This window comes from Ceratotherium simum, chromosome 24 (genome assembly GCF_057802395.1).
Source record: "Ceratotherium simum simum isolate JZ-2026a chromosome 24, ASM5780239v1, whole genome shotgun sequence".
NCBI classification, from domain to species: domain Eukaryota; kingdom Metazoa; phylum Chordata; class Mammalia; order Perissodactyla; family Rhinocerotidae; genus Ceratotherium; species Ceratotherium simum.
The window spans coordinates 29,627,263-29,652,571 of NC_141923.1; the positions used below are offsets into that span (position 1 = coordinate 29,627,263).

General features: G+C 48.4%; 1 protein-coding gene across 1 annotated transcript in view; it reads left to right on the forward strand.

The window, feature by feature from the left end:
- Window positions 1-4,609: 4,609 nt before the first annotated feature.
- The window catches only part of MIDEAS (mitotic deacetylase associated SANT domain protein), a 67,175-nt gene continuing 46,475 nt past the window's right edge, over window positions 4,610-25,309 (forward strand). Inside the window, exon 1 of the mRNA XM_014784392.2 lies at window positions 4,610-4,752. The gene's annotated coding sequence lies outside the window, so the exon portion shown is untranslated. The remainder of the gene's footprint in view (window positions 4,753-25,309) is intronic.

Below are 25,309 nucleotides of genomic sequence, written 5' to 3' on the forward strand. Positions count from 1 at the left end.
TAGTCTCTCACTGCCATAGAGCTGGCCTAGCTGGCCTGGGTGGAAGGACCTCTGCTCTGTTCAGAGTGGCTTCAAGGAGCTGGTCCTTCAGGCTTGGCCTTGATTTACTAAGGAAGGAGAATTTAGAAGGATTTGGAAAATCTAAGTCATGGCTAGTGTCTCCGCCTATACAATGAGAACAGCAACACCTTGAGGCCTGGCCCATGATAGGTCCTCGGTGTGTGTAGTTATTTATTACTCTCTAAACCCAGAACTTTCTCACTTCTTTGCCTGTATGTAGGAACTACGTTTTACACTGTGACCCCCAACGAATATATATATATATATATATATAGTACACAACTGAAACAAAAGCTACATAAAACATACTTATTATTATTACTTAATGCAATGCATCTGATAATTTTTAATTTTTTTTTTAAGTGAAACACTGGTGGTGACGCTTAGCCCCTCTTTCCAGACAGACTGAATTGCTTCCTTCTCCATAATCTCATAGTGCCCTAGGCAAAGCTCGATTATAATACTTCTCATGTTGCATTGTAATTTATGTGTCTTTCTCTCCCACTAGGGAGAGACTTTGTCCTTTTCATCTTTGCATCCCTAACACAACCACCAGTAGACATTTAGTAAGTGTTAATTGAAGGGGTGAATGAAAAGTGCCAGCTCATGTGCTCCACAGAAAAGGACAGTGGTTTCTCTTATCGTGGCACATATCACCTAGTTCTCATGTTGCAGAGCTCAGACCTTGTCAGTGAGCAACGTGGGCTCAGGGCAGGATTCTCGCAGAAGTTAGTACACACACCTCTTGCAGAAAGGACCTCAATGTGCGAAGAATGAAGACCAGAGACTTTGACAATTTCCCTCCCCTTTATTTTTTTCCTGGGCTGACCTGTTTGCATACCTGTGCTAGAATGCCTCTATGTCTTCCACAGGAATTTAATGATATAAAACTGACAGTGCAGACTTGAAATTCAGGGCATTTGGCATTTTTGCAAAGCCAGACTCTAGGAAACATTCCCATTGCTGAACACATTGGATGCGGTTTAGGTAGCAAAGCAAATGACCTAACATGGAATATATGTGCTGAGCTTAGTTCCTGTTAAATTAATAGATTCACGTTCTGGCACATCCACCACCTCACAAGTCATAGCAACCGGATGACGGCATGGCAACATAGCAGCTGCGGCCACTGCACACGAGAAAAATCAGAGCCTAGTGTCTCTGGAGGAAAAGCAGAAACAGGCTCTACAATTGACAGCTGTACAGGATTGGCTGAGGGGAAGGGGACGTGGGGCAACCACAAGTAGACGCCTGCCTTGATTAGGGATGAAGGAGCATAACATCTTCCCTGCTTCCTCAAACTTTGTTTTATGTTTTTAAAGTAAATAATTTGCTCCAGTCGGAGAGGAAATGATGCTGAGAGAAAGATACCATCATGTGGACAGAATGTTCTTTGTAGCCCTGGAAGCAGTGTGGAGGCGATTCTTATCAGAGATAGTCCATGGCTTGCTCTTCAGCTGCAGGACCACAAGCTTTTCTTTCTAACATTTAGACCCCCACTGAAATCGCCCATCCCTTCTGGCTGCCAGGGTTGAAGGCCCTTCTTGCAAGCTCTCCTTCCAGGACCAAGGCCTGACCCCACGGTCACTGGTTACGCCAAGGCCTCAGGGATCAGGGTAGATGCCCTGAGGAGGAGGAAGAGGACACCTGAACAGGTGTCAATTCTTGTGACACAAAGACATCTACACATACTGTCAGGTTGGTGACACCCAATATCAGGGCTGCCTGAAACTGAGCAGCAGCCTACACCCTATGACCTAGTTTAAACTTAAGGATGACCCTTGCTTTGCAAAAAGGATGAAGGCTGGACCTTCTGGTCTTAGGATTTATGTGTTACACTTAGGTCTGGTCCCAGTCGCTGCCTCTTTCTCCACGTTCTGCTTTCCAGGTGAGGGACCAGGAAGGCTGCGTGGGGTTGTCATTGGGCCCGCATTGACTTCTCTTTTAGCCTGTGCATTAGTTATCTATAGCTATATAACACATTACTCCAAAACACAGCAGCTTAAGACAACAAACATTTATCATCTTGCAGTTTCTATGGGTCAGGAATCCAGGCAGCTTAGCTGGATGCCTCTGATTCAGGGGCTCTCATGAGGCAACTGTTGGCTGGGGTTGAAGTTCTCATCTGAAGGCTCGATTAGCATGGAGGAAGTGGGGTATCCCTTTCCAAGCTAACTCATGTGGTCGTTGGCAGGCCTCAATCGCTGTTTACAGGACTGCCTTAGAACATGGTAGCTGGCTTCCCCCACAGTGAGTGATCTAAGAGAGAGCAAGAAAGAAAGAGGGCACCCAAGATGGAAGCCACTTTTTTTTTTTTTTTGCTGAGGAAAATTTGCCCTGAGCTAACATCTGTGCCAGTCTTCCTCTATTTTGTATGTGGGTTGCCACCACAGCATGGGTGCTGATGAGTGGTGTAGGTCCGGCGCCCAGGAACCGAACCTGGGTTGCCAAAGCAGAGCATGCCAAACTTAACCACTAGGCCACAGGGTGGGCCCCAAGCCACAGTTTTTTTAATAACCTAATCTCAGCAGTGACATCACATGACTTCTGCCGTATACTGTTTGTTAGAACTGAGTCAATTAGTCCAGCCCACACTCAGGACGAGGGGATTACACAAACATGTGAGTACCATGAGGCAGGGGATCTTCAGCAGCGAGATGTCTTCCAGGCTGCCTACCACAGCTGCCACACTTTGCGGTACTCCAGCAAATGCCACACCAGACAGGGAAAAAGCAACGCGTGTGTGTGCATATGTAAGTGTCAAGCCTTCACACATTCATACCGTCTGCTAATTATTCCTGGGCATGCAGAAATACTGAATATTCATGAAATTGTGACCGGGAATTCAGAATCACAATACTGAACAAAGAAATACTCTGCTCTTGTTCTAGCAAATATGGAGGATCACATGATTGTTTTAGGAGACTGGGTGACATATTTTCTCTACCCCTTTTGATTATGTCATTGCTTGCTTCAAGCAGAATGCACTAAGGAATTACTTCTATTCCAAAATTGAAATAGGCAATGCCTCCACCATCCCTCCAAATAGTGTGATGTAATAAACCTTTCAGAGAATTTTAATTATTGAGAGTCTAATAATGCCTGTATTTCTCAAACAAATCTTATTTTTCTTACATGGTTACATTTTGTATTTATAATGTGCTATTAATAATATCTCAGTAGAAATCAGAACTAGCACATAAAGGCTGCAACATGGGGGATTTTGTGTTGCTAGGCGAGCTTCAGTCTTCATACTTCCGATCTTTGGGTGAGTCTGTGTTTGTGGCTTTCCATTAGGTGTTAACACAGACCTGGGGATCATTTCCCAGATGTCACTTTCCATCAGTTGTACATCCACCTTTCTGGACAATGTCTTCACTCAACTCTGTGGTTTCCTGTGCTTTAGCAAAAAAGATGAAGCATTGGAACTGGAGGTTCTGTGATCTGGCCAATGTGCTAGTAGAAGCCGCATTTGGGGAAAAAAGGGAAAATTGTTGAGCCTTAACTGATGCTTTTGAACCACCTTTAAAAAGGTCCCTGTTTTCCACAACAAGCTACAATGAAGCTAATGTTTCTGTTATGAAAGCCCTCCACTGCAGTTTTGAATGTCTGCTTTTTTTTTCCAAACCACAGCAAAGGCTAACCCCGTTTTCTCTCCAGCTTTACCGGATCAGGAATTTTTCCCTAAAGACTGCTGTTTAACTACTTTGTTGCTATTTATCAGAAACCGAAAAGGTGGCTTTTTGTTACTGTAGCTTTTAATATGGTGAGCAGATTTATTTTGGGCAACGATAAATTTCAGAATTACTATTGCCTGAAGCTCCTCTTCTCAGGACTCCACCACCCTCTAAGTCCCTTTTGGCCCGTGATGACACACCGAATGCATCAGGCCCCAAAGAGACCTTCTGTGAGTTGAGTGTAAAGGAAGAGGTGGAAATTGCGGGGGTGGATGAGAACAGAAACCATTTTGCAGCCCAAACTTGGGCGCTGAAATAGCCCCGTTAAGTGTGATAGATGGTAAACGTCCTGAGCACTTATAACCAGTGGAAATGACGAAGGACAAGCGTGCAGACCTTTTGAGGGAATGTGGGGAGGAGACCCGTGTTTTAAGGCCCAGCTTAGGCATTATTTGGCCAAACACAGAGCACTCTGCTTTCTGACATGACCTTCTAGCCTCAACACCAAACTGAAAAACTTTTTCTTCCTCCTCCCCCGCCCCTTTGTTTGTGCGGAGGGTGTGTTTCTCCTGGAACCCCAGTTCTCCCGGGTTTCTGAACCACCTCCCTCCCCCCAGGTCCCCCGGAGCCCCGAATCCCCCAACGCCACTTTTTCCAGATCCCAGCCTGAAAACAGGCTCGATCGCACTTCCTCTGCGCGGAAACGACGCGGCTGGAGCGAGCCTTCCTCAGAGGGGTGCAGGCTCAGCGGCCGGCTGCCCGTCTCCCCCCGCAGCCGAGGGAGCGCGGAGCCGGGGAGACGGCGCCCGGGATCCAGGGCGCGCAGGCGGGCGGCCGCAGGGCCCGGCGCGCCACCGCGCGAGCTGCTGGGTCACAGCCCGGGCCACGCCGCCCGCTCCCCGAGGAAGTGACGACTGCGCCGTCCCGAGAGCAACAAAGTTTAAGTCTGCGGGCCGCGCTCGCCTGCGCCCCGCGCCCTGCGCCTCTCCGAGTGGCCCTGGGATTCAGCGCGCAGGTGAGCGCGGACTCGGCGCCCCCTCCGCCGCCGGGGCGCCGATGTGGAGCTCGGGAACGTTCTGGGGCCCGGGCTTCGCCACGCAGGCGGGGATGTGGCGGGCCGAGGTGGGCCGGCCGCCCTGGGCGCCGGGGTGCGGGTGGCGGTGCAGGGAGGGAGCTCGGCGGCCGGGGTTGGAGCCCGAGGTTGCACCCCTGTTGCCGCTGGTTTGCTGCGAGACTTAAAACAGCCAGGGCTGCAGCCCGGCCGCTTCAGGCACCGTTTGCGAGAGGACGGGTGCAGGGAAGGGGCTTCCTGGGGCCTGCGTCTGGGGCTAGTCCTTCGCCCGGCGTCTCCCATCTCGACAGGCTGCAGCCGCCCCCCAGCCCCCGGCTGGTGCTTCCCAGGGAAGCGTGCTCTTCCTCTTCGCAGCCCTCCCTTACGGAGGCAGGAAGTTAAAGGAACTTTCCCCCTACTTTTCTTTGCTCGGCCCTCCAGTGACGAAGAGCAGAGCAACTCCGAAGTTTGGGAAAACAACACTACGCATTTCCAAAAAGCAAAACCAGAATTGCCCCCAAGCCCCCTTTAAACGAACCCCTCCTGACTCCCCCACCCTTTCTCTTTCCACACCACGTCCCGAACCTGACAGTAATCACTAAGGCCTAACACTTTGCAATTTAGCCATAAAAACTGTCAGCACACCCACGTACATATGTGAGTGTTTTCTGTATAAAACTCCGAAACCCGCTTCCAGTGGACTCGGTAGCATCTCGTTCTTTTCTGTTTTCTAAAACTTCTGGGGCTGCAGGAATGTGCATGGGAACTTTGACGGTGGTTCCTGCCGCCCTCGGTAGCCTCGTGGCGCAGGGTTTTTTAAAGAACAGCTGAGAAGTTTATGACATCCCTGCGAAGTTAACTCCGGGCTGGCGGGCCGGGCGGGTGGCACCCGGGCTCCCTGGCGTGGAGACTGCAGCTGTAGCAGCAGCAGCCGGCCGGGCAGCGGCGGAGACGCGTTGGTGTGTGCAGGAATGTACCTCCGTGCCGTGGAGACTCCGACATGGGATGTCTGGAGGTTGAATGGTGCAGTTCCTAGCAGCAGCTTCCTGCCGGCCTGTAATTATAGCGTGATTGCACAGTCAGGCATTGTTGGATGTTTATACACAGGCTATTGTGCAAGACCTCGGTGGCAGCGAACAAAACGCAGATTTGCATTGCAAATACCCAGGACAGATCTGGGCCTGTGCTGCAGTCGCCAAGTTCTTTTGGTTTTTAACCTTATGGCGATTTATTTCTTTGCCTTTCCCTTAACCTCGGACATCTTGCCAAACACTGGAGAAGTGAAGTGGACCCAGGAAGGCAGGATCCTTCCACTCCTGCCTTAGGCAGCCTGAAAACTATCCCAGGAACTGTACCTTTATTTGTGCCTGTAGAAAATGTGGGATGACGTCAGCAGGAAAAGGAGATGGGAGATGGCTATCAACTTCCCTAAACGGGAAAGCACTTTGAATTAGCAAAATTGCACGGTAGCTGGACTGGGGCCTGGTTGCAAAGAGGACACGTCAGAGATGTGTGATTGAGCTGGTGAGCTAGACTTTGAGCCTTGAAGTGTCAGCTGCAGGAACTTAGTAGGTGGGTCCTAATTCCTTTATTGTGTCCTGGGCAAAGGGAAAGGTGCTGGGGCTTTGAGACTGTGTCTGTGACGGTGTCTGGGGTGGGGGTGGGGGAGGTGGAGGAGTGAGTCATGTACATTTTCTCCAAAGGAGCCCCCAGGCCCACTTCCTGAGCAAGGCCTGCTGTACAGACCAGGGCAGGGGTCCTCACACCTGCTGAGCTGCTGTGCTACAGGATGGGAGCCAAACCTGCAAGTGTGGAAAGAAAGCAGACGGGTTCTCCTTGAGGGCCTCAGAGGCAGCTAACTGTGGTAGAGGGACTTAAAACATGTACAGGATGCAGGCAGAGCCATTCTTCTCACATCCCAGAGCTCAACCCACTCTCTGCCTGCCCTAGGTGGAAGACTCTCATGGGGCAGCACTCAGCCCTGCTGAAGGTGCTGTGTGACTCGGTGGCACCACCCCACTGCCCTGCTTGGGCAGCCTCTCTGCTCCGAGTGGCGGGTACTGATGGCCCTGGCACACTGGAGCCTCCCCCATGCCTGGCTTTCTCCAAGTAACAGTTTCACCTGGAGGGAAAATGCTGTTTTGCAGCCTCATGCCAGCTGTGTGTCACGGGCACAGTGACCATTTGTCAAACCAAAACATTAGGATACAATCTTTGGCAGATACCTGTGTGCTTCTAGAGACTCAAGGACAAACATGTGAAATCAGGACATTTCTGGAAAGTCTGGGATGTACAGACACAGCTGCCACAGGGGAATGGGGTTTAGAGCAAAAACACCACTACAGTAGGACTGCTGTTGCACAACCCCTGTTTCGGGTACATTTGGGTTTTTACTGAACTTGACTTTCGAGGTCCTGGTTAGCTGCATCACCCGACCAGGGCAGCTTTAGTAAGGGCCTAGTGGTGCCCAGTGCTAGTCTTGAAGGGCAGGGGTGGGGAGCATTCCCTTCTGACCCCAAAGGAAAGAAACTTTGAGTTTGCAATCCTTTGTGTGGAAGCTGCAGAGACTAGAAGTGCCCAAAGGCCCTTCAGAGGTGTGGGCAGGAGAGTGGAGGGGAGGGACCCCTTGCAAAGGCCAGAAAAAGAGGGAAGCCGACTTCCTGGAGTGGTGGAGCCACCTGGAGCAGTCACCTGTTCATGTCTTCAGTTCAATCAACCTGGCTGATTTTTGTGTGTAACTCAGGACCTTTCCCTTGACTTGCTCCGCTTCGCCTCTGCATTCTCAGAGCTTGCCCTGCAGTTGTACACAGCCCAATTTAAGACCGGAAACGTAATCCTGACTTCCTCTCCCACCTTATGTAAATGCTGATTTATGGCCTGAAGTTGCTGTGCAGTTCACGGCCCCTGAGCAGCCCTGCCTGCTGCCTCCCTGTGCACAATTAGGAACAATATTGAAAAAAGCTCTGAATCAAAACTTGACAGATTTTAAAAATCATTTTATTGTTTTAAGAGGAGAAACTATTGGAGGTAATTACGAAGCTCAGCAACTCTGGCAAAAACCGCAAGGTGCCAGAGAGAGGCAGATGGAGAAGGCCCCTGCCAGAAGGTGGTCTTAGAATGGAGGCCTTTGATGCTCAACAGGCCCGATATTTATATTTCTGTTCATCTGCCTCCTCTCAGCTGCCTCACTCCCTAAACCACAATCCGATGTTTCGACATCACAACTAACCTCCAAAAAAGGAGGTAAACACCCCCAGCCAAAAGAGGGCATTCCAGACTCTGAAGAAAGTGCTGCAGTTTTCCAGACGCCCGGCAGTTCTGTCCTGCAAATTTGTTTCCTTCTTTAAAACATGCCCCCCCTTCATTTCTCCTCACTGAAGCATCTCTTTGTGAGACCCTTAAACCGTTTTTTTCCCTCGTCTACATGACACAGGGCAAATGCTTTATGACTTTCTGTCTCAAGTGCCACTTGAAATACACACAGGGCTTTGAATAAGCCTGGGATAAAGGGCTCCTCTGTAATCCCTCCTGCTCAGCAACCTTCAATGGCTCCCCACTGTCTGCATGGTAAGGATCAAACTTCTAGGCTGGCGGTCAGGGCCTTCCACGCAGGGGTCTGGCCTCCACTGCTCTCCTGCCCTAACCCTCTGCCCTGACCCAGTGACCCACTCTGTGTGTTTGTCCAAACTGCTGGTGGCAAGCATTTTACCTCTCATTCTTCCTCGGAAGCCTGGAATGCCTCCCCTTCCCTCTTCCACTTGGCTCAGTCTTGCTCCCCTTCCAGCCCTGTCCATGTTCCCGTCCTCAAGAATTTCCCCTGTCCCACCCTCTGGACCTCCCTGTGGGACTCCAGTAACATCCATTGGGGTCCCATGCTGAAGAAAACCTTGAAACCTGGTCTAAGGATTTTCAACCTCTCCTTTGAGCCGTGGTTCCAATCATACCCTTCAGCTTCTTAAATGTGCCTTTGTGTGGATGAATATTATCACTTTTCAACTAAACTGAAAGTGCCTGTTTTATACATCTTCATATACCTCAGGCTTGGTGCTCCACTCATAGCAAGTCCCAGTAAATGTTTGATAATGATGATGATGGTGATGATGAAGAAGAAGATGATGATTCAAAAGGCAGTGGCCTTCAGATATTGTCCACTTGTGCATAGGCATGTACACCCAAGCCAAGCAGCAAGAACTCTGGTTCCTGGTCTTTGTTCTTAACATTTATCCAGCCCTACTTCCTGCCTGTTAGCCTCTCTCTGGCACCTCCTGGCTTTGCACTCATTGTTCTGCTCCATTTCCAGCATCTCTTCCCCCTGGGTGCCAGACAGTGTCTGTGTAGCTTCGGCACTGGCTCCTCATTCTGATTTGGGCCCAGTTGACCTGTCCCATGATGTCCTATGTCTGAGCACCAGCTTTTGGGGGAGAGCATTCGCTACCTAGGGAACCAGACCCATAGAAGGAGATAGGGCCAACTCTCAGGCAAGACTTGTGAGGAAGGTAAAGTGATGCTTCCTGGTTGGCTGTAGGTTTGTTTTGCCCAAACAGGTATTGAACCTGTAAAACTGAGCTAAACTATAAAACTGAATCTTTGGGAGATCCTGGCTAAACCCTAACATCGGGCTTGACTAGGAGGATTCTGTTGTCTTTACGCAGTTCTTTTTTTTTTTTTTTTTTTTAATTTTATTTATTTATTTTTCCCCCAAAGCCCCAGTAGATAGTTGTAAGTCATAGCTGCACATCCTTCATAGTTGCTGTATGTGGGACTCGGCCTCAGCACGGCCTCAGCATGCGTCGGTGCGTGCCCGGATCCGAACCGGGCCGCCAGTAGCAGAGCGCACGCACTTAACTGCTAAGCCACAGGGCCGGCCCTCTTTACGCAGTTCTAATGCTATTAATCTCAACCCTGCCATATAAGCTAGATTCTTTCTTTCTTGATTGAGATGTAATTCACATACTATAAAATATACCATATAAGCTAGATTCTTTAAAAATTTTGTTGTCTTTAAAAATAAAATCTGGTAGATTCTTTTTTCCCAGTTTTCTATTCAAAAAGGTCATATATACATATGGTTCAAAGTTCAAAAGAGATAAGTTATACAGTGTAAAGTAAGTCTCAAAAATAATTTCAGGGGGCCAGCCCAGTGGCGCAAGCGGTTAAGTGTGCGCGCTCCATTGCGGCGGCCCAGGGTTCGCCGGTTTGGAACCCCGGGTGCGCACCAACGCACTGCTTGTAGAGCCATGCTGTGGCGGTGTCCCATATAAAGTAGAGGAAGATGGGCATAGATGTTAGCTCACGGCCAATCTTCCTCAGCAAAAAGAGGAGGATTGGCGTCAGATGTTAGCTCAGTGCTGATCTTCCTCTCACACACACACAAAAATAATAATTTCAACATAGATAAGAGATTACTATATGTATATATACACATATATAAATGCAATAGAATTAGAAAAATAAATATCTATTTTAACCTTGAGGGAAGGAAGACTTTCTTAAGAAAGATACAAAGCAGAAGCCATAAGAAAATATTGATAGATTTGATAACATAAAACCTTGAAAAAATAAATTTTCCATCCTCTAATGTTCCCCATTTCTTCAATCCTTCCATGTCCCTGTCTTAGACAACTACAATTTGTCATTTTTCAGCTATGCTTCTGGATGTCGCCTCTGCAGACAGAAGAAAATATGAGTATATAAACAAATGCTGGCATACTATACACAGGGCCCTACATTCTGTGTTTTTCGCCTAATGTATCTTGGAGATTGTTCTATATCAATGCGTGTAAAGCTGTCTCATTTTTTCCAATGGGTACATTGTATTCCACTGTATGAAATGCCATAATTTATTTAACTGGTCTCCTTCTAAAGAGCGTTTGGTTTCCAGTCTTTTGCAACTGCACACAATGTTGCAATTAATATGTTGAATTCATTTTTCACTGAAAATTCTTGATGAACATATATGAATGAAACTGGAAGATATATAGAAAACTATTTCTGAAAAGTTATGCATAAACTACATTTAATAAACCAATATTTTCTAGCATCTGCTGTTTCACTAAATCATCTACTTGTAGAACTGAATAGGACCTCAGGGACTGTTTTCATTCAGCCCCTGTTTTATAATAACTGCAGTATCAGCATCTCAGAGAATCCTGAAGTTAAGAATTTAAAGCTGGGGAGGGCACCTGTGGTAACTCTCTCATTTTTAACTAAGGTTCAAGAAGATAAGTGACTTCTCTAAGGTCACACAGCTGTTGAATGGAAGAGTCGGGGCACAGACCCCACATTCCATTTCCTTTTGCTATCCTGCATTGGTCATCTTAGTCATCATAATCAACAATTCCAGTATGTCTATTTGTAAACCAAGGATTCCATCTCTTCAGTTTCTTTAAGGCAGTACACAAAGATTTAAAAAGAAGAAATTAAAAAAAACCCAAAAAACCAAACTGAAGGTGGAGGGGAGGTCTTTGAGAAGAGAGTGGAGGGGTTGGCCCAGTGGCCTAGTTAATAAGTTTGGCACAACCCGCTTCAGGGCCCAGGTTCGGTTCCTGGGCACAGACCTACACCACTTGGCGGCGGCTGTGCTGTGGTGGGGACCTACATACAAAATAGAGGAAGATTGGCACAGATGTTAGCTCAGGGCGAATCTTCCTCAGCAAAAAGAGGAAGATTGGCAGCAGATGTTAGCTCAGGGCAAATCTTCCTCAGGAAAGAAAAAAAAAAAAAGAAGAGAGTGGGATGCTTTTTTAATAGACTTTTTACCATTATATTATCTCATTGCAATCTTAATTGATCTTAATTACTATTAACCTATTGGGTCCCTAAAACCTCCTAACCAGCCTCAGTTGGCCAATAAGATTACTTAGTGTTTTCTAAACACAGAACATGGGTTGGGCAACACTGAGGAAATAGAGGAACTCTCCCAGTTCCTAAGATCCCAGTTGTCTCCTGAGGGACCCAGGAGAAGGCCCAGGAACACAGACTCGAAGGGCCAGTTAACACAGGGCTGACTGTCCTCACTGGGCATTTACGGAACAGCTGTAGTGCTCTCAGCACTTTGTGTGGCACAATGAGGGGTGCAAAGTGGGGTCCCGGGAGGCTGGCAGTCCAGCTTCTGAGATGGGTTGTACCCAGAGGGAAAAATGGACTCAGGGAGCATCTGTCACCAAGGAGAATGGAATTTGGTGGAGCTGCATTTTCTGGGGGTCAGGCTCTCAAGTCAGAGTGTAAGCTGAAAAATAAGAATATGATCAAGATTAACCTTGAAAGTCTCTTAGGCAGGCGGCAGACATACTGGCTCTGGATACTTAGATTCATCTCAGCCTGTTTCTCTAGTTCTGGAAGAAGTTGCGGTTTCTAAGATTGAGCACCAGATGAAGTGGTTGGCTTGAATGTGGGGGCTTTGTAGTGTGAGAGATGTGTGTGTTAAAACACTACAGCCACACTCAGAATGCTGAGAGGCTTACCCTGAGATATCCTTGAGGCCCATGCTCACCGCTGTATAGACGGCAGGTTTATAAGTTAGGAAATAAGCATATGAGGTTAAGCAAGAAAGGCTCTTAGAACAGGTGAGCAGGGTGTAATGGAGAGGAGATCCATGGAGTGGGTTTTAAACTGCAGTTGTATCAGCCAGGATCACGGATGAAGGACTTATGCTTGGGTGACTTGTCATTGGTGTGGGGCTGGGAGAGGGCAGCGCCCATGTGTAGTGGACACTTTTCTCTGCTCTAAGGTGCTGGCCTATTATGTCCACTCTCCTCTCCCTTTCCCAGTCTCCCTATTGCAGGTCATTGTAAGAGGCCTGCAAGGAATCTTCCATGTGAATCTGTGTCCACTGCTTCTGTGGTCTCCCAAAGGCGTGAACTCTGGGACAACTTAGGAGCCAACAGTCACTCCCTGATCCCCTTTTCCACTTGCACTGGAGGTGGTGAAAGGCTCAGGATTTCCTCCACCATCTCCCCAAAGAGGCTGGGCTGAACCACCCAGCTGGCCTTTAGGATCAGACTTCCCCAGTTGTGGAAAAAAAGAAAACTAGCCATAGCAGGAGCAGTGGTAACCCTGCCCCATGCTTTACAGGGTGCTTCCCTCACATTCTTCACTCTGTCACTCACTCATGCTACATGCATTTATTGAGTCCCCACTGTGTGCTTAGCACTGTACTAGGGGCTGGTCAGCCTCCCCCTTCAGGGTGCTTACGGTCTGTGTGGCAGACAGACATACACAAAAGCCAAGAGCAATTAGAGCCATGGATGTCAATGTGAATGTGTTCAGGGGTCTGCTGGGCTCAGAGGAGGGACTGGTCACTTCCGCTGGGCCAGAGGAGAGAGGAATGTTAGGAATGGTCTAGGAGGGCCCTGGTACCTTGCATGATACCTGTGTTTGGTGAATGCTGTGGAATTAATGAATGAGAGGCTTCCTGTGGTCTCCCAAAGGCCAGAAATGAGAAATGAGTAGGCGTCCACCAGGTGGCAAAGGGAGTCAGGCCATTCTAGGCACAGGGAGCAGCTCAGGCAAGGCCTGGAGTGGAGGCGTGATACCATGGTCTGCTCTGGGCACTGCAAGCAGCAGTGTATGATGGAGCACTGGTGGGAGACGGTGCTGAAAGGGGCAGGCAGGGGCCAGGTCATGGGCCAGCCATTTGTATCAACGAAGAGGTTTGGACCTTACCCTGAGGGCAGTGGGGAGCCACAGAGGACTGACGGGGTGTGTGTGTGTGTGTGTGTGTGAGAGAGAGAGAGAGAGAAAGAGAAATCAGATTTTCTTTTTGAAAGATCATTCAGCTGTGATGTGGAGGACTGACTAGAGATAGGGGAAGATGAGCAACAAGAGACCAGTGAGGAGGTCATTGTCATTGGGGCAAGATGGAGGAGTCTGAGCCAGAGCAGTGGGCGAGGAAGAAGCTGGATTAGGAAGGTGACAAAGGAGTTGGACTGACGGGCCTTGAAGACCAACCAAATGCAAGGGAGAAGGCTAAGTGTTTGCTCAGGTTTCTACTTGAGACATAGGAGGAGGAGCAGATTGTAGGGGAGAGAGAATGAGTCTAATTTTGGACATGTTGAGTTGGCGGTGCCTATGGGCCATCCAAGAGGGATGTCTAGTGGGCAGTTGGACATATGGGTCTGGGGCAGGAGATCCCCAAGAGATGGCATGGGGGGTGTTGTCCCACCATGAACTCTAACCAAGCCACCCCAAATAAACATGTCATTTAAGTAAAAGTGATTACTTAGTGTGCAGCTACAGCTTCAAGGCAAGTTTTAAGCAAACCCAATTACCTCTCTTTAGCCCCCTCTGTCAATCAGACATTCTGGAGCAGAGATTTGGGAATCACCAGAACATGGAAGGCAGTTGGAGCTAGGGGAGCCAATGGCATCACCCATAGAGAGGATACAGTAGGAGGTGAGGGTATCCTCATTTAAGAGGTGTGGTATAAGGGGAGTCAGCAGCAGAGACTGAGAAGGAACCAGCAATGAGGAAGGAAGAAAACCGGGAGAGCATGGTGTCATAGGAGCCGAAGGAGGGGAGAGCTTTGCATTTTATGAAAACAGGGACCATGATTTGTGCACCAAGTACAGCATATGGCACATGGAAAGTTCTCCATAGTATTTATTAAATTGAGTTGAAATTGACCAACTGTTGATCATTGGGGATGTCAAGAAAGAGAAGATTGGAGAGAAGGATTGACTCAGGAATTAGGAGATTATTGGGGCTTTGCTATGGGGGCTTCTCATATGATTTAACCTCCCTGTGAAATAGGTGGTGCAGGGAACGCCTGCCCTAGGATTGAAGTGACATGTGCAAGTTCTAGAACCCAGGTTTCCTGAATCCAAGTCCACCTTTCTCTGAGCTGGTGGAGAAATAGGGAACAGTTCAAGGGAGTGGTAATGCCTTTAATTTCTGATATTACTGCCCCAAATTGGGACATCTGGTCAGAACCAGGGAAGGGGTGGGTTGTTATATTCAGCATTTATGGCATTTGTCCATATTTGTGATTATTGGGTGGCTGTGATCCTCTCAGGTGTGTGGGTATTTACATTAGACTCTTCTCACAGAGGAAAAGGTAGAAGCTTGAGCATAGATGTTGTCTCAGGGGGCCAGAGGAGCCAGTGTGGAGGTAGAAGGACATGCTGGGGTAGTCCAGGTCGTAGGTTGCAAACAGCAGAAGCTGAATCTGGCTAACTTAAGGAGAAAAGGAATGTATTGGAAGGTTATCTGGTGGCTCACTGAATGTCCTGGAAGGCTGCAGAACGAGGCTCAGAAATCAGTCAGGACCTGTGGGAAGTTGGTGGCTGGAACCAAAGTCAAGGTGAAGATGCCGCTGGCCTGGCATCCCTGCTGCCAGCTGATCTGGATGCTGCCACCCCCTCCAGAATGAGTTCTGAACTCTCCCTGCTTTTTTGTGCCATTTAGTCCAGAGACAGAGCCCAGGCTGAGCATCTGGTTCTCCAGCCTAGGTTACATGCCCATGTTCTCACTGTTGGGGGTCCTGAAGAATGAGGCTCTGGAGGTTATAGCTTCTCCAGCAGCAGGTGGGACTCTGCCTCCAACCATGCCAGGTGCCTGAAACCTGGGGACGGGTGCACATGCCAGGTGGACGTGTGTCCACCATAGAAGCTGGAGCCCATTCTAGCTCTCAGACTGGAGTGATTGGGCAATGCTGGCCATAGGAGGAGGAGACAGGGCATCCCCCTTAGGCTACTGAAAATATCCACATCTTGTTCTTAATCTTTTTGGACATCTTTCTGAATCCTTTAGCCTCCAGCTAAACTTCAGGATTCTTATAGGCTGGGGAGAGCTGAGCGTTTCCTTAGCAATTGGATTTCTCCTCTGGAGTTTGAATGGTTCCAGTGGAAAAGAGAAGTCATCCCAACATCTGGATCCTCCCTGCACATTTGATTCTACTTGGAAAACTTCAGTGCTGTCTTGTGAGGACAGAGGCCAAGGCTTGGCTCTCTCTGGCTGACGGGCAGTTACAGCTTGAATTCTCTTTCTCCTCTGGGGTTCTGCAAGACGCACAGGGCCGTGAGGTGTTTGGGAAGTGCTACCTTGCTTTTCAGACTGGAGGTTGGAGTTTTGGCTTCAGGCTTGATTTGTGGAATGATTGAGGTCCCTGGTACCCAAGCTGTCCCAGGCAACAGGACTGGACACCTCTCTAGTTCTGAAGACGTCGACCTAGTTGAGATGTTCTACCCAGTATCCTGCCTGAGAGGGAGAGCTAAAGGAGTGAAGGCTTCGTCTGCCTGGGGCTGTCAGCATCTTCAGTCCCATCTCTGCCCAGTGTTGTCATCCATACAACGAGAGGGTGTTGATTAGGTGAGCACCAGCTCTCTTCTTACCCTCAGATTTTCTGGTTTTAGCTCTTTGAAGCAAGGGCACCTTGACTGAAATCTTGGTCATTCAGCTCCAATAGCCTCAGACAAAGGAATTAATTTCATTTAATAAGAAAAAGAACAATATAGTTTTGAACTTACTGGACTCTTGACTGTGGTGACGGCCAGCATTCCAAGAGTCTTTCCCCTGGTGCCTGGAGCAGGAAGCTACTGCCTCCACGAAGCTGGGTGTGTCGTGGGCTGGTTCTTGCAGCCCAGACTGGAGGTATTTCCTGAGGCTGAGGCTTGGTCACCAATATGGGGTCAGCATGGTCCCTGGGAGGGAGGGAGCAGGAGCCTTCCTGGCCGTTGTTTGCTCTGGCACAATTTACTCTGCCTTGCCCAGTTTTGTCCACATGAAATGAAATCATGTTAAAAGTAGCATTGAAGTGGAAAAGAAGTCTTGAAGGAGCTGAGTTATTTTACTAAAACACAGCTTTGATCGTGTCACCCCTCTTAAAAACCTTTGAGAGCCGCCCATGTCCTGCAGGAGAAACCTCACATTCCTCAGAGTGGCACTTGAGGCCCTTGTGGGAGCCCCAGCCTCCCTTTCCACCTTGTCTCGTGCCCACCCCCCCGTCCCTAGCACAGCCGTTTATGTTCTCTCTGCACCTCATCACACTTTCACTTCTCTGTGCCTTGTGTATTGTTGTTCCCTCTGCCTGGAATGTCCTCCCCGACCTTTTCCTCCTTACGGATGCCCACAGGACCGGCCAGAAGTCACCTGCTTCCTTGCTGCCTTCCTGAGCTGCCACCTTAGCGTTTCTGATCAACTTCCCCACTGTAGGACGCTGTCATCAGCTGCAGGTGTGCCTGGCTCTTCCCTGGCCTAGAACTGTGCCTGGTACCCAGTAGGTGTCCCATGATGGGACTGGAAGGGCAGCCTGAGGGGATGTGAGGGAAAAGTAGGCAGGCCCAAGTCCTGGCCTGAGTCAGGTGGACATGTGTGGTGGGTGAGCCGGTTGTCTGCATAATGGCCTCCCTTCGCATCTTGGTGGCTTTGCTGTTGTTCTTCTGCCAAGGAGATCCTGGGGATTTAGGGACATAAAGCCCAGCACCTGGGTCCCCCTCATCCTAAGGAGGCCTCTGAGGAGGTGTCTGTGATGAGGAGCTGGTTTACAGGTGGCAGAGACTTCCCTGCCCACCAGCCCCAATCCTTCAAGAAGGATAACTACCAGTCCTTAGAGGACTTCTTAGTTTTCCTGCCTGGCACTGTCTGCTGGCTTTGCACAGAGAAGGAACTAGGGAAAACGAATCAGCAGACCCTGAGAGAGGAGGCTGAGGCCCTTTAAAACAAAAGCCCTGTTCAGTCTGCTGACAGTCGGGACAGGCTGTGGCTCTTCCTGTTGGAGCAGGAAGAGGAACAGATCCTCCTGACAATGATTGCAGGGTGCAGCAGGAGCCCTAAAGCAGGCACTTGGGGTCTCAGTTTGTCTATAAAATGAGAGGCTTAGATTACATGTGGTTCTTTCCTGATCAGAAATTCCACGAACCTGTGAACTGAGCCTGGCAGGTGGTGTCTTTTTGGTGCATCGCAGTGGGAGCTGGGTTACCACTCAAGGGCATTCCTGGTATGGAATAGTTATCTGGGGTCTGCATGCCACTTAAGAGAGTGCTGTGGAGTGGCAGCTTTCCCACCAAGGCTGATGAGATGGACTTTCTTAAAAGATTTTCTTGTGGGCCGACCCCGTGGCTTAGCGGTTAAGTGCTCACGCTCCGCTGCTGGCGGCCCGGGTTCGGATCCTGGGCGTGCACCGATGCACCACTTGTCCGGCCATGCTAAGGCCGCGTCCCACGTACAGGAACTAGAAGGATGTGCAACTATGACATACAACTATCTGCTGGGGCTTTGGGGGAAAAAAAAGGAGGAGGATTGCCAATAGATGTTAGCTCAGAGCCAGTCTTCCTCAGCAAAAAGAGGAGGATTAGCATGGATGTTAGCTCAGGGCTGATCTTCCTCACAAAAAAAAAAAAAAAAGATTTTCTTTCTTAAAGTCGAGGCACCCTTCAGTTAGGGCTGAGCCCACACATGGACGGGGCTACTTGACCACTGGTGAGTACATGACTTATGTTGTTTGCAAAGTATGTTTCCAGAACGTAGAAGCACATGGTATTTCTAAAATCTCCTTTAGGAACCCATAGAAGTGTATCTTTGTTCTTGGCCCCTGGAAGATCAGCTCAGGGGAAGCTTGGGTTGTGGGGTGGGTTTTGATGTCCAGGGAGGTGTTGGCTTGTTCTAGAAGGGACAGCACATGGGATCTGCCTTCGTTTCTGCCTCCACGGGGCCTGCTCCCCACTCCTGTTCCTTCCAGTCTTCTACCTTTCTACCGACATCTCTCTGTCCTCCTTCATTATCCCTCCACAGTAAATCAATTGAGCTACCTCCAACATCCATTCAGTCATAGGGCATGTACTCCAGATACCCGACCCACTGGGGAGCTGGGAAAAGTGGATTTTAGGAGCAGACCTTGATTGGTAAGATTGGGAGGTGTTGCCAGGAAAACTACTTTGGAAAATAGACAATCCAGGTAACTCACATAGAACAATATATTTTTTAAATGTAGAACTTGAAGCTATAAAAAATATTAATTTCCTTTTCCCTGTTAGTAATGCTCTTGAGAATGTATTCTAAGGAAATAATTCTAAAGAGGAAAAGAGCTATATGTACAAAGATATTTATAGCAAATTGTTTAAAATAGTAAAAAACTGTAAACAGCCTAAATGTTCCACATGGCTATATAATTCATGATACCTAGACTCAGTGGAATATTGTGCCTCTGTTAAATTAATATGAAGATGATATTAATTCATGGGAAAATGTTGATGAATTTTGGTGACAAAGTAGTTTCTCTTTTAGCAGGCAAAAGTGCACATATACTTGATGAGTACATGAAAACTGATTCCATTGGTCGTAGTATAAATTGACAAAAGATAAATAATGGATTTAGGTGAACTGGTTATGAATGGAGTATTTGTGTGTTTGAAATTGCTTTAGTAATATATACATCGTATATATACTTTTAAAAAAAAAAATGCTTAACATATCAAAGACTTTGGATCTGGGTGGGAAGGAGGCCAGCGGGAGGAACTGCAAACCTCCCATCTGTCACCATGGGGAAGACGGAACTGCTGTGTCTTATCAGCCACCTGCACTGCAGGGCCTGCCGAATTCAGATTGGCTAACTGAGTCTTTTAGTAACGGGAGGCTGACTTCCCAGGCCAGCTAACTGTGTAACTGTGGGGCTCCCAGCGTGGACTCTGCCTGGTGCAGGCGACCCCCTGTGGCCTTGGAGCCCCAGACAATTATTTGCCCCTGGGTTTCCAGGAAACCAGCCCAGTGAGCCTGTGTGGCCCTGAGGCTTGGCGCTGAGCCGCCCACTCACCTTGAGGCTGCCTGTCTTGCAGGCCCCAGCCACAGATTCTCTCTTCTGCAGTTCAAACAGGCAGCAGGGAGGGTGTGCTTTGCAAGTGACCTCCTGCAGCCCTGTCTAACCCAGGGGAAGCCCTAGTGAGTGAGTGTCTTGGGTGTTTACAGTGTTGCATATATTTACTATAGTATGGAAGCTTAGAGTTGCCCTGGCATGCTAGCTCCCCACATTCATCCAGTCTATGTCTGACTTAGTAGGCAGGGCCCTCTGACCCCCCATCTCGCCATGAGCTCTGCTGGGAGTTTCGACTGCAGGTGTGGCCTTGTGGCTGAGCAGCTGACCCTCTTCTGACCACCTTCTTGTATCTCTGGCATCTCAGAACCTCGGGATGCCTAGAGAACGGCCTTCTCACCCACCACTTCCCCTTGGGTTTGCCTCTCCGTGTGTCTAGACTTTTCTTCTTAGTGGGGAACTTTCTTGACATGTGGAGTGTCTGTTTAGAAGGCCCATGATCGTCCTTTCCCTGTGACCAGTGCGGTGCAGGGTAGGAAACGGAGACTCCTAGGTGTTTGGAGTCCCGAGGTGGGTGGGAGCTGGAGAGCGCTGGACGGACCTTGAGCAGGCAGGTTGCAGCCTGCTAAAACAGAAGCCACTGCAGCAGTACGTGTGGAGAGAGGTCTAGGCCCTGCTGGGGCCCTGGTTATCTCAAGCATATATCCGCTAAAGCCAAATTCCAGAACCGTGAAAGATTTGGTTTTTTTGTTCCGAGATCAGACTGAAATAGGGCCTTGTGGCTGGAGGTTTGCCAGAGTCAGAGAGAAATTGGAAAGCACATGGGCTCAGGGCTCGCCTAGAGGGGTGTTCAGGCCAGTTTCAGGTCTTGCATGACACGCATGCTTGTGTGTGTGCTGGGAGGCTGTGGTGAGGAATATCCAGGCACTTCCCTAGAAATCGAGTTCATTCCTAGGTGCCGTGGTCCCATCCCCACCCCCTACAGTGACCTCGAGCCTACTCCAATGGGATCATTGCTGGTGGTGTGAGTATTAACTGCCACAGAATCTAAGTAACAAGCTGTCTTCCTGAGTCCAGGACCCACAGTGACTGCTCGTCTCAGTTCCCTAATTTAGAGACCACGTGTGTGCCCCAGGGTTGTCAGCAGCTTGATTTCTTGAAGCTTGAAACACATTTCCATAGAAACAATGCTATAAATGGTGGTTGGGTTCCAAGGCTAGCCCACAAAGAGCCTGGTGTCACCTCTGAAGTTGCTGAAATAAGGTATTAGTAAAATTGAGAGCGCCAATGCAGCAGTAAAAGTGAGCACCCAGGACGTTGGAGGTTAAATGGTGTGGGTTTATTTGTGTAACTTTGTTTCTTTGGTGAGAGATGTCTTTCAGAGCCCTCTTGATAAGGGAAGCTCTGGGACCTTCCTCTTGCCACAGTCATAACCCCACCTCTCCCAGTTTACATTCCTTCTTCCTTGCTCATCAATTCAGGGGCCTGGGCCTACCTGCCCCCTGGGACCTGGGCTGGGGTATTTTTATGATGAAGAAATCCTGTTCAGTGGAACCTTACATCATCAATATCATCATCATTATCATCATCATCATCATCATCATTATTGTTATTTAAACCATCTTGATCAACTTAACCGAATAAACATTACACCTTAGCAATTTACCTTGTTCAGAATTCTCTTCTGATTGCTGCTAATGTTCCTGTGGAGGTTTTAATATAGTTTATAAATCCACTTCTACTATTTCTTTGTTCTGATTTTGTCACCGAACGTGATTTCATTAAATAGTTTCATCAGATTGTTTCTGTGTGTCAGTCCCTTTCATGTTTCATTTTGTTACCATACCATACCAAGATCTGAATGGATTTCAGTTTTTTTGGTCTATATACAGGTGCTATGAGTATCTTTTGTAAAAATTCCTTTGTGTTGGTATTTTAGATTGTTTTCACGGGATCTGGTCCCCTGACCCTAATTACCTGGTTAAGGTCTTAAACTCTTGGCAGCACAATGCCAGATCACATTCTAGAAAGATTTGCACAGTTTATAGTGACGAAGCAATGTATGCGCAGCTGTTTCCTGATGGCCCCACCAACAGCAGCTTGCTTGTTTAATTAATTTATTTATTTTCACATTGACTCTGTGCTATAATGGGTCCTTAATGGTGTTCTCATTTGCATATCTTAAATTGCTGCTGAGACTGCACGTTTTTCTCCTGATGATTTACTGTTTGTGTTTCCTCATGTGTCAAACTGTGCTCATCTGTGGCTGCGGAGCCTCCCCGCTTCCATTGATCTCCTTGAACCACTTTCCTGTTGGGAAACACAAGGTCCTACCTTCCTCACTCGTTCCTTCCCGGGTGGGGCCCCACCCCTAGACCTGGGCTAACTCATCTCCACACCTGCCTGGTTCAGTGCCTCAGCCACTCGACCCTCGGCCCTCTGACTGGCTGGGACTGATGCTCTGGGTGGGTGGAGAAGGTGGGAGTGGGAGGGAGTGTGAAGGACAGACACTGGGGGCTGAAGGGGAGGTAGATGCGGTAGATGTGAGGCAGGGACTTGTCTGAGTGGTTCTGAAATGGGTTCATAAAGTGACCTCCTTGGAGGGAGGCTGCCGAGGGAGATTCTGGGAGGAGCCACAGGCTATACAGGCTGGAGAGGGCACTGGAGTTTATCTGGTCTAAGGATCACCTACTCAAAGGCCCCTAGGGAACCGGGGGAATCGCAATAACAGCGGCTGGCTGGATGTAAGAAAACAGCACTAGTGAGATGACAAAGTGACTCACAGTGACCTGTGGCCCAGGAAGCAATGGGCAGAATCTGTAGAAAATTGGAATGTGTGAGTTATATCACAGTGCTACTCCTATCGTAGTGCTATTCCCCTCATAATGCTACTCCCCTCATAATGCTACTCAGTTCTGCCTCTAAGAAGGAGGGCTCAGTGTGCCCAGTGTTCCAGTTTTTTTCATGACAAACTAGAAATCCTGATTTTTAGTTTAAATCTTTGATTTAAAAAGTGTTGACAATAAATTTAATTTAATTAACATAAAACGCATTATATGGGTCAAATAGAATATGTCTGGGAGTGAGAATGGCTTGTGAGCCTCCAGTCTGTGACTCCTCACTATTTGACTTCCTTACTGGGAAAACAAGCCCAGAGAGGTGTCCTCATACAGTAGAGAGAAGGATTCAGAGTCCAGCGGTTGAATTCCATCTGTATGACCTTGGGAGAGCTGTTGAACCTTTTTGAACCTCAGGTCCTTATCTATAAAATGAGGATAATGGCTTTCTCCCAGGGTGCTGGGTGGATCCAGTGGGCTTGCATCATGTCAGGCATTTAGTAGGTGCTCAATAAATGTGTTGATAGGTCTTACATGGGATCATCCAGAAAATTAGAGGAAGAACCAGGCTTAGAACTTTGCTCTTCTGACTCCCAGTCCAGAGCTATTCCACATCACACTGGCCTGCTTTCATGGTAGTTTCTGAAGGTGTCTGGAATGGGGGTCCGTCTGATCCCTGGGAAATTGCTGGTCACTTTGTGAGAGCTTGATTGTCCAGCAGCTACTGAGCTCAGGTGATGGGGCCTCTCAGCTCTGGGGACTTTGCCCTGCAGGCCCCAGAACCCAGGAGATTGAACCTCAGTAGTAGAAATAATAATAATGATAATGATAATAATAATAATAAATAATAATACCATACACTGTTGAACCTAAGAAGCCAGTGATTATAAGATGCACCATTATTTTATGTACAAGTAAGAAAGAGAAAATGCTGCTAATTAAACCATGACATACTATCAATTATAAGATGTATCTTGATTTCAGAGATGTTAAAATGGGGGAAAATGTGCATCTTAGAATGGAAGCAATAGTAATAAAAGTAGTAATAATAATAATCTGTTCCATTTTATTGCTTACCTCAACTTTTCACATATATTATTTTACTTGGGCATTTATCAACAAGCATTTACTGAGCTCCCACCACATGCAGGGACTATGTAGGCACTAGGGATACAAGGTGACTAAGACCTAGGCTGTGCCCTTCAGGAGCTCTGGTCCTAGTAGGGAGATGGCTCAGTAGCAGCTGTAGAACAATGTGTAGGGAGGGAGTACAGATAAACAGGATGCCATGGGAGTTTAGGGGAGGGAATGGCTGTTCTGATCCTTAGGAGCAGAGACTGAGACAGTTTGGGGTGCCTGGGGTTGATTTAGGAAGTGCTCTCAGGAGAAAAGGAGTTAGGGAAGCAGGCTAGGTCTGGGGAGGAAGCTAAGTAAGGAGGATGTGTTGCCTTTGGAGCTAGCTTCAGCCAGATCCGACAGGGAGCCATGGAGCGTGAATTGTACCACCACGAGTTTGATACCACCTTGAGGCAAAGGGCCTGACCTTTTGGACCCACCCCTCTCCAATCTCCCGCAGTCAGTCATTGGCTGCTGTGCTCTCTCCCAGCAAAGGCTCCCTTTGAAAAGGGGGCAGCTGGGAGCCCTTACCAGCCAACACAGTAGCTGGGGGATGGTGCACCAGCCTGATACAGGGGATCTGAGAGGGCTCCAGCAGTATACACTCCAGTGGTGTTCCTCTGCTTGGAGGAGCCAAGGAAGGCTTCCCAGAAGAGCTGCCATTAAGTGCAAGTCTGGTGGGAGACCTGAATATGGGTTTACCTGTGGATGAATGTTGGGGGAGGAAGAGCATGTGTGAGACAGTGGGAATCTTGGAGGAACTTCAGGTTGTTTGGCTGTATGGCCTCGGGTTGGGAAGTGGGGCAGAGCTGGATCATGCCAGAAGTGTAAGTGCCTAACAGTCTGGCTAACAGTCTCAGCTTTTTGCAGTAGGATGATGAGAGCTGTTGAAAAGGGATGTGATCACTCTGATGGCAGTGTGGATGGTAAGTGTGCAAGACTAGAAGCAAGGAGACCAGTTAGGAGATGAGAAAAAATGATAGCAACACTTACAAAGGACTTAATGTGTGCCACACACTGTTTTAAGCCCTTACTTTTACATCCTCATTTTGCAGATGAGAAAACCAAGTGGCTAAGTAACTTGCTCAGGGTCATCAACCTAGTGTAAGCCAAGATTTGAATAAAGGTTTCAGCCTGTGCTCTTAACCTGTATACTCCCATGAATATGAATTTTGGATTCTAGTCCATGATGTATCAGTATTTGTTTTCATTTAAAAATAATGCTTTAAAGCATGCCCCATTGCACACACTGGATCTCAGGGGTCCTGTTCCTCCTGTCCCACTGCCAAAAGGTAGGGAGGCCCGGCTCCAGAGAATAGCCAGTAAAGGAGTCTGTCTGGGGCTGGTTCTGCAGGGGGCATGGAACTGTGCTCAGATGATGCCTTTGGGAAGCTGGCACCTCTGGCTCTGAAGAAAGAGCATTTCTGTCCCTGTGGCCCTGCTCGCCCGCCCTTGCTGGCAGCTACACCTGTTTTGTCCTTTTAGCTACACTCAGCCAGACGTCTCTCTCAGAGTGACAGCAACAACTGGGGACATCTGCAGAAGCTCCCTCTCAGGACTGAGAAAGGCACTCAGAACCTGGCCCAGGCCTGCAAGAGAGGGAAGTGGGGGTGAGGGTACGTGGGAGGGCCAAGGGATGTGGACAGCTGTGGGCTGGTGTGGCAGGCAAGGTCCTGCCCCGGAACAAGTGAAGTAAATGTGAACTGAGGAGGAGGGTCCCCTGGGTTTTCAAGGGTAAAAGAGAAGACAGTGCAGGGACTTCTCAGCACACGGTGCCCTAACTTAATGGCTGGACTGGTTTTGAGCTCGCTGCTTCCTCAGAAAG